This window comes from Arachis ipaensis, chromosome B08 (assembly GCF_000816755.2).
Source record: "Arachis ipaensis cultivar K30076 chromosome B08, Araip1.1, whole genome shotgun sequence".
In the NCBI taxonomy this organism is placed as follows: Eukaryota; Viridiplantae; Streptophyta; class Magnoliopsida; order Fabales; family Fabaceae; genus Arachis; species Arachis ipaensis.
In genome coordinates, this window is record NC_029792.2 from 63600776 (window position 1) to 63609398 (window position 8623).

Genomic DNA, 8623 nt, shown 5'->3' on the forward strand with positions numbered 1-8623 from the left:
TGGAGCACCAAGAGCACTCCATCATCCTCCATGAGATTAGAGAAGATCAAAGAGCTATGAGGGAGGAGCAAAAAAGACAAGGAAGAGACATAGAGGAGCTCAAGAGCACCATTGGTTCTTCAAGAAGAGGAAGACGCCACCCCCACTAAGGTGGACCCGTTCCTTAATCTCATTGTTCTTATTTTCCTATTTTTCGTTTACTATACTTTATGTTTTATTTATGTTTGTGTCTTTACTATATGATCATTAGTGTTTAAGTGTCTATGTCTTAAAGCTATGGATGTCCTATGAATCCATCTCCTTTCTTAAATGAAGAATGTTCTAAAAACAAAAGAACAAGAAGTACATGGTTTCGAATTCATCCTTGAAATTAGTTTAATTATTTTGATGTGGTGACAATACTTTTTATTTTCTGAATGAATGCTTGAACATTGCATATGTCTTTTGATATTGTTGTTTATGAATGTTAAAATTGTTGGCTCTTGAAGAATGATGAAAAAGGAGAAATGTTATTGATAATCTGAAAAATCATAAAAATGATTCTTGAAGCAAGAAAAAACAGTGAATAAAGAAAAGCTTGCGAAAAAAAAGGAGAAAAAAATGGCGAAAATAAAAGAAGAAAGAGCAAGCAGAAAAAGCCAATAGCCCTTAAAACCAAAAGGCAAGGGTAATAAAAAGGATCCAAGACTTTGAGCATCAGTGGATAGGAGGGCCTAAAGAAAAAAATCCTGGCCTAAGCGGCTAAACCAAGCTGTCCCTAACCATGTACTTGTGGCGTGAAGGTGTCAAGTGAAACCTTGAGACTGAGCGGTTAAAGTCAAAGTCCAAAGCAAAAAAAAAAAGAGTGTGCTTAAGAACCCTGGACACCTCTAATTGGGGACTTTAGCAAAGCTAAGTCACAATCTGAAAAGGTTCACCCAGTTATGTGTCTGTGGCATGTATGTATCCGGTGGTAATACTGGAAAACAGAGTCCTTAGGGCCACGGCTAAGACTCATAAAGTAGCTGTGTTCAAGAATCAACATACTGAACTAGGAGAATCAATAACACTATCTAAATTCTAAGTTCCTATAGATGCCAATCATTCTGAACTTCAAAGGATAAAGTGAGATGCCAAAACTATTTAGAGGCAAAAAGCTACTAGTCCCGCTCATCTGATTGGAGCTAAGTTTAATTGATAGTTTGAAATTTATAGTATATTCTCTTCTTTTTATCCTAATTTATTTTTAGTTGCTTGGGGACAAGCAATAATTTAAGTTTGGTGTTGTGATGAGCGGATAATTTATATGCTTTTTGGCATTGTTTTTACATAGTTTTTAGTATAACTTAGTTAGTTTTTATTATATTTTTATTAGTTTTTAATTAAAAATCACATTTCTGGACTTTACTATGAGTTTGTGTGTTTTTCTGTGATTTTAGGTAATTTCTGGCTGAAATTGAGGGACTTGAGTAAAAATCTGATTCAGAGGCTGAAAAAGGACTGCAGATGCTGTTGGATTCTGACCTCCCTGCACTCGAAATAGATTTTCTGGAGCTGCAGAAACCCAAATGGCACGCTCTCAATTGTGTTGGAAATTAGACATCCAGGGCTTTCCAGAAATATATAATAGTCCATACTTTGCCCTAGTTTAGATGACGCAAACTGGCGTTTAACGCCAGCTTTCTGCCCTATTCTGGCGTTAAACGCCAAAAACAAGTTGCAAAGCAGAGTTAAACGCCAGAAACAAGTTACAAACTGGCGTTCAACTCCAAGGAAGACCTCTACACGTGAAAGCTTCAATGCTCAGCCCAAGCACACACCAAGTGGGCCCGGAAGTGGATTTCTGCATCATTTACTCATTTCTGTAAACCCTAGTAACTAGTTTAGTATAAATAGGACTTTTTACTATTGTATTTACATCTTTGGATCATCTTTGGAATGTTTTAGTCCTTAGACATTGGAGGCTGGTCTCACGGCCATGCCTGAACCTTCATCACTTATGTATTTTCAACGGTGGAGTTTCTACACACCATAGATTAAGGTGTGGAGCTCTGCTGTCCCTCATGAATTAATGCAAAGTACTATTATTTTTCTATTCAACTCAAGCCTATTTCTTCTTTAAGATATTCATTCGCACCCAAGAACATGATGAATGTGATGATTATGTGACGCTCATCACCATTCTCACTTATAAACGCGTGCCTGACAACCACTTCTGTTCTACATGAAGATGAAACAAAATGAGTATCTCTTAGGTATCTAATATAGGGGACCGAGTCCGAGATATTAGAGTCTTCGTGGTATAGGAAAGAATTATTGGCTGCCATTCTTGAGATCCGAAAAGTCTAAACCTTGTCTGTGGTATTCCGAGTAGGATCTGGGAAGGGATGGCTGTGACGAGCTTCAAACTCGCGAGTGCTGGGCATAGTGACAGACGCAAAAGGATCACCGGATCCTATTCCAGCATGATCGAGAACCAACAGATGATTAGCCATGCAGTGACAGCGCATTTGGACTATTTTCACTGAGAGGACGGGATGCAACCATTGACAATGGTGATGCCCAACATACAGCTTGCCATGGAAAGGAGTAAGAAGGATTGAATGAAGGAAATAGGAAAGCAGAGAATCAAAAGGAACAAAGCACCTCTATACGCTTATCTGAAATTCTCACCAATGAATTACATAAGTATCTCTATCTTTATTTTATGTTTTATTTATCTTTTAATTATTAAAACTTTATAACCATTTGAAATCGCCTGACTGAGATTTACAAGATGACCATAGCTTGCTTCATACCAACAATCTCTGTGGGATCGACCCTTACTCACGTAAGGTTTATTACTTGGACAACCCAGTGCACTTGCTGGTTAGTTGTGCGAAGTTGTGACAAAGAACTAAGATTATGAACGTGCGTATTAAGGTTTTAGCGCCGTTACCAAGGATTGAACGATCACGATTTCGTGCACCAGACATCAATGACTCAAGGATCACCAAAGTCAACAATTTCAAGCCATGAATGAGGAAAAACTAAGTGAAAACTAAGCCAAGCATTTTATCAAACACTTGGTGTGCATAAAAATAAAATAATATTAAAATGCAATAAAAATAAATTCTAAAATACCATAAGCAAGAAAGTAACAATAACAAATAGAGAAAGCAATAAATGACATGGAAACATAAATTTGCATTAATTAGAATTAAAATAACAAAAGTGTTCATAACATGAAAATTGACATAAAAGAGAAAATAACAAAATAGATGAAGAAGATAAAGACAAGAAAGTATAAAAACATAAATGAAACTACACTAAAACAAGAATTAAAAGCTGAAATTAAAAGGAAACTACGCTAAAAACCCTAATTCTAGAGAGAGGGAGGAGCTTCTCTCTCTAGAAATTAAGAGAAAACATAACAAAAGCTAAACCCAATTGCCTCCCCTTCATTCAGCTTTCCTTTGGCCTCATATAGCTTCAGAAATGAGTTGGACTGGGTCTTGGAGGCCTAGAATTTGCCCACAGCGATTTACAATTAATGGGCCGACGTAATTCGGGTCACGCGTATGCATCGTTGCACAAAAAATCCATCCACGCGTACGCGTGGGTCATGCGTACACGTCACTCACAAATCCTTCTTGTGCGTACGCACGAGCACCTGTGCGCACACACACATGCTGAAACTTCCAAACTTTATTTCTTCATGGTTTCTTCCCTTTTGCATGCTCTTTTCCTCACTTCTTCAACCCCTGCTTGCCTTGCAAACCTGAAATCACTTAACAAATACATCAAGACACCCCATGGGATTAAAGTGAATTAAAATTGATTAAATTAAGCACAAAAGAGCATATTTTCACTTTCAAGCACAATTTAGGAAGAAATCTCAAAAGCATGCTATTTAGATGAATAAATGTTGGTTTATGTGGTGAAATCCATCCAAGTCAAGCCAAAATATATCGTAAAATATGGACTCATTAACCACCATCCACCTTCTTACATACCACCTCAAAACACTTACCAACATGAATCACCTCCCACATATACAACCTTTCTCACAAACTATGAACCTCATTTTTCACCCCAATGTAAAGTTCTCCCACCCTTGGCCCAAGACCATCAAGACCTTCAAGTTTTTCTCCAAGAGCAAGAAGGATTCTGAAGGACACAAGGGCAATTCATGGCCACTATAGCCGAAGCAGTAAACTGCTTGGTTCTACTACGCTCATCCGATCAAGGCCCTCCTCTTGAAGAATGTGAATCATCGACTAAAGGATGTAGTGAGGAGGAAAACGTGGAGCCTCATAGGAAAAAGAAGAGTTAGAGCATGAATTGAAACAAGAGGAAGAAAGTGGAGCATTTGAACCAGAGGAGAGAAAGGGAGAGTTGAGGGAGATTGATCAAGATGTGGATTCCATCATTGATGATTTTTTGTCCACCTTGGTCAATCCCCTTAATGATCTTAATGAACCTCTTCCCATTGTGCTTGAAGGAGATATGGAGGTGGACTTCATACAACCTCGAAAGTATGACTTAAGTGATGGGGAAGAGGAAGTTGGTGAGGAAGAAATTCCGTTCCAAGAGCACATTGAGTGGGTGGCAATCTCACCTATGAACTTCATTGGCCCCCATCAATATGCTATCTTGGAGACGGACTACCAACTCAAGGTCCTTCTTAGGTTGGTACATGGTGGAGAAACGAGTGTTGGTTGCCAAGTGAATCCAAGGTTCTTCAGGAAAGCCAATTCAAGCTTTGGCATTCAAGCATGGTGTGAAGCACAATTGAGTGGTTTTCTGAGAGTGTTGGGATACTTTGAGGGTGATTTGAGAGTTTGTCCATCCGGCTTGAAGCGTAGAGAGCAACAAGAAGGAGAACGGGAAACTAGAATATGGGATCCCGGAGGACCTATGAAGTGCAAGCTTGGATGGGTATTTAAGGAGGAGTGGAAACACAAGCCACCCTAGCAAGAGTCTCCTCAAAAAGTCCAACTTAAGGACTTTAAACCAAAGTGCTAGGTGGGAGACACCCCACCATCGTAACATTGTTCCAACCCTTCTCTTTATTTATAAGTTAGCTTAATTGTATTTTTGTTTGTCTTGATTAGTTTAATTTTGAGCATAGATAGGTTAATTTTCATATGGATCATGATTTTATGGACTTTTCAAATGTTGTGGGGTTGAACTTTTGTTGAGCTAAGGTAGAGTGCCCTAGAATTTGAAGAAAAATTTTTGGAAATACAAGGCATTGTGCGTGCGCACACCCTTGTGTGTATGCACACAATGTCTATATTTCGCGCTTTGTGCGTGCGCACCCTCCTGTGCACGCGCACACTAGCCTGCGCGTCCTCTGTTCAGAGTGCTCGCACGCCTTGTGTGTGGGTGCTCCCCTGTTTTTCTTGTCCTTTGTGCCTGCGCACCCATCTGTGCATACGCACGGAAACCTCTTTTCGCGCACTCTGTGTGAGCATACAGCCTTGTGCATCCGCACACCAGCTTACACCCCTTCTGTTAGGAGTGCGGGTGTCCTGTGCGTATGAACCCCAATTTATTTTTGTTCTTGTGTGTGCAGGCGGACCTTTGTGCACGCACACAAATGATCCTTTCCTAAGTAATTAAAAAAAGCGTGTTGTGCGCATGCACAGGCCTGTGCGTGCGCACACTTGTTAATTCCCTCTCTGCTAAGAGCGTTCGCACGCCCTTGTGCGTTCGCTCACCCCCCCCCCTTTTCTCACCTTGTGTGCGTGTGCACACATGTACGTGCATACGCACAAGTGCTATTTTTGGCAAAAATTTTAATTGCTCTTTGAATTGAGCCCTAACGCACTTCCGCCCCCTCCATCCCCCTTTTCTCTTACTTTTACCCTGTTTTCTACTTATTCTAGTTACTTTCATTTGCATATCCTTTTCATTTTAGTAATTATATTAGTTTTTATTTAGTTGTTTGTTAATTAAATAAATTGTAAGTCTTTGATTGATGATTGTTTGGGTTGCTTCTTGATTGAATTTCATCAATACACTTATACTTTGCTTTAAATACTAGTACATAGTGAGTTTGATCATTCTTGTTTTGATTTCATCCTAGGACAAATTATTTATGAGTGCATATTAAAGTAAGTGAATTGAGTTGAAATTACTTGTTCATCATGATTTTTCATATCAAATTCATCACATGACCAGTACTTGTTTCTTGTTTGCATTTGTTTGAGTGACCTGACTTGATTGTTATCAAACTTGTCACTTTTTTCAATAAGTACCTTTACTATGTGACTATTTCATTATGTTTCATGGTGAAAAAGGAGTTTCTTTTTATTATTGGATTGGCTATTATTTATTGTGCTTCGATATCAATTTTGTGCTTTCACTTGTACAATTTCAATATCCAATATCTCATATACTCAATTCACTTTTGTGGTTACCTAGGGTTGCTTGTGCCTTAAGTTTTGCTTATTCTTTACTTGAAACTTAGGCTACTTAATTGAGAAACATATGCTATTTCTTTTGATTGCGTGGATACCGTTTTACCCGGCCAATGTGTGTGTTCTAAACCGTGCGAACATTTAGAATACACATATTGTCTTTCATCATACCATACTCATATAAACTCTTCCTCAATTCCTGTTTATTTGTTTTCTACAACAGCCCGAGCCCCAGTGCCTACCAGCTGAAGGTAGAGCCTCACATCTCTCCACCCCCGGATTATGTTCATGCATGGAGGACCGTGCAACGTTTAAGTGTGGGGGAGGATCCACAATTTTTCGGGTATAAATTTCTCTTTCTTAACACTTTGCACTATGTTCTAGTTTTCAGTAGTTATGTTTTTTGAATATTTTGTTAGTATTGCATGACATTGCATTTTGCTTAGTTTGCTTATAGTTTTATTGTAGTAAATATTTGCATATTTCCTAGTATAGGAAATAAGTTGGTGAAAACAACAAAGAATTTTCAAGAAATCCCTTCTAAGGCGTTCCATTAATTAGATTTGAAAACTTGTTTTTCAACTTGCTTGAAGTAATTTTATGGAACATAGAAAAGAGCTAGAACAAAACACCATGTGAGATTTAAGCTTTAATTGTGTGGTTGCACATTTTCAACCACAAATTTTGTTCTTATGTGCTATACTATTTTATGATAGTGATCTTAGATTTGCTTGAATCTTTATGTCCTATATTTGATGTTTTAAATGCATTTAGTATGATTGGGGCCATTCTTGAAATTTAACTCACTAACCCATAAACTACAAAAAAAGAGGTTTAAAATGGCATTTATATTATGGCGGTTTAAAAAAACTGCCATAATATTTAGATAATATGGCATTTTATGGTGCTGCCATAATTAATGTGCATAAAATAGTTTTTTAGTGATTTTGGCGGTTTAAAACCGCCATTATTCAAAACTCATCATTTAAAAAAGAAGGGCCAAATAAAACCACTTCCCCAACAAATAAAAACCAAAACCCAGAAATCCATTACTGCTGAAACTAACGCGCCCTGCCACCAAACCCGAAACGAAGATCTGTGCTCTGGTCCAGGGACTACTCCGGCGACGTTCTGCTCCAGCGACTGCTCCGGCGACGGTCTTCTCAGCGGTGATATTCTCCGACGAGATTGTGTGCTCTCTCCAGCGATGATCTCCTCTGGCAGGTTCTCCTCCGGTGCCGCGTTCTCCTCCTGCTACAATCTCCGTGTGAGAGCAAGGTTGATATTCTTTCTCTCTCTCAATTTTCTACCATTGTCGAAAATACCTAAAAGTTTGAATGGAAAATCAAGTTGTAGAAACTTCATAAAACTATGAGATCTGTTGCGCAAGTGTTTCCTCCAACGATCTTCTCCAGCGGCGATCTTCTCCGGCGGTGATCTCCTCCATCAATGCTTCTCTTCCATTGGTAAGATCTGTTGTGCAAGTGTTTCCTGTGGCATCGAGTTGTGTTCTGCGACTTCTCCATCTCCATCGAGCTTCGTTGAGCATCTAGGTTAGTATTCAAATTTGCATTATTTTCTTGTGTTTACTCATGATTTATAAATATGCCATAGTCTATGCTAACGATGACTATGTCTTTTTTTTTTTAATTCTAGGTTTTCGATTTTCTTCACTGTCAGAAGAAATTGGAGGTCAGGCATTAACTAAATTTTCTTCTAATTTTGTTTGTATGTATGCTAGATGCTTATGGATTCTGATGATAGTAATTTTCTTTATTAAAAAATAATTTTGCACAATTTTCTTATAATATCAAGGACGTGAAGCAGTGATAAACCCCATATTTAGGGTTTATCTTGTATTGAATTTAGAGGGTTTTGTCAACCTTTCTCCCATTTATCCAATGAAATAGCATGGTTTTGTAAATTCTCCTTTAATTGTGCTTAAGAGTGAAAACATATTTTTTAGGTCCTTAATTATTTGATCTTGATTTACCTTTGATTCCATTAGATGCCTTGATATGTTTGTTAAGCGATTTCAGATTTTGGAGGCAAAGATTGGATCAAGGGAATGAAGGAAAAGCATGTAAAAATGGAGAACTCATGAAGAAATGAAGGAATCGCAAAAGCTGTCAAGCCGACCTCTTCGCACTTAATCGATCATAACTTGAGCTACAGAGGTCCAAATGATGCGGTTCTAGTTGCGTTGGAAAGCTAACATCTAGGGCTTCGAAACGATA

At 38.3% G+C, this 8623-nt stretch overlaps 1 long non-coding RNA gene across 4 annotated transcripts; it reads left to right on the plus strand.

The window, feature by feature from the left end:
* On the plus strand, positions 7540–8213 carry LOC107612473. Of its 4 annotated transcripts, none has more exons than XR_001613776.2 (4): positions 7540–7664; positions 7743–7939; positions 8043–8078; positions 8202–8213. It is a non-coding gene; the product is annotated as an uncharacterized LOC107612473 (long non-coding RNA). The 4 variants fall into 4 exon arrangements; XR_002351682.1 differs by having other exon boundaries at positions 7560–7664; positions 7737–7939; XR_002351684.1 differs by having other exon boundaries at positions 7560–7651.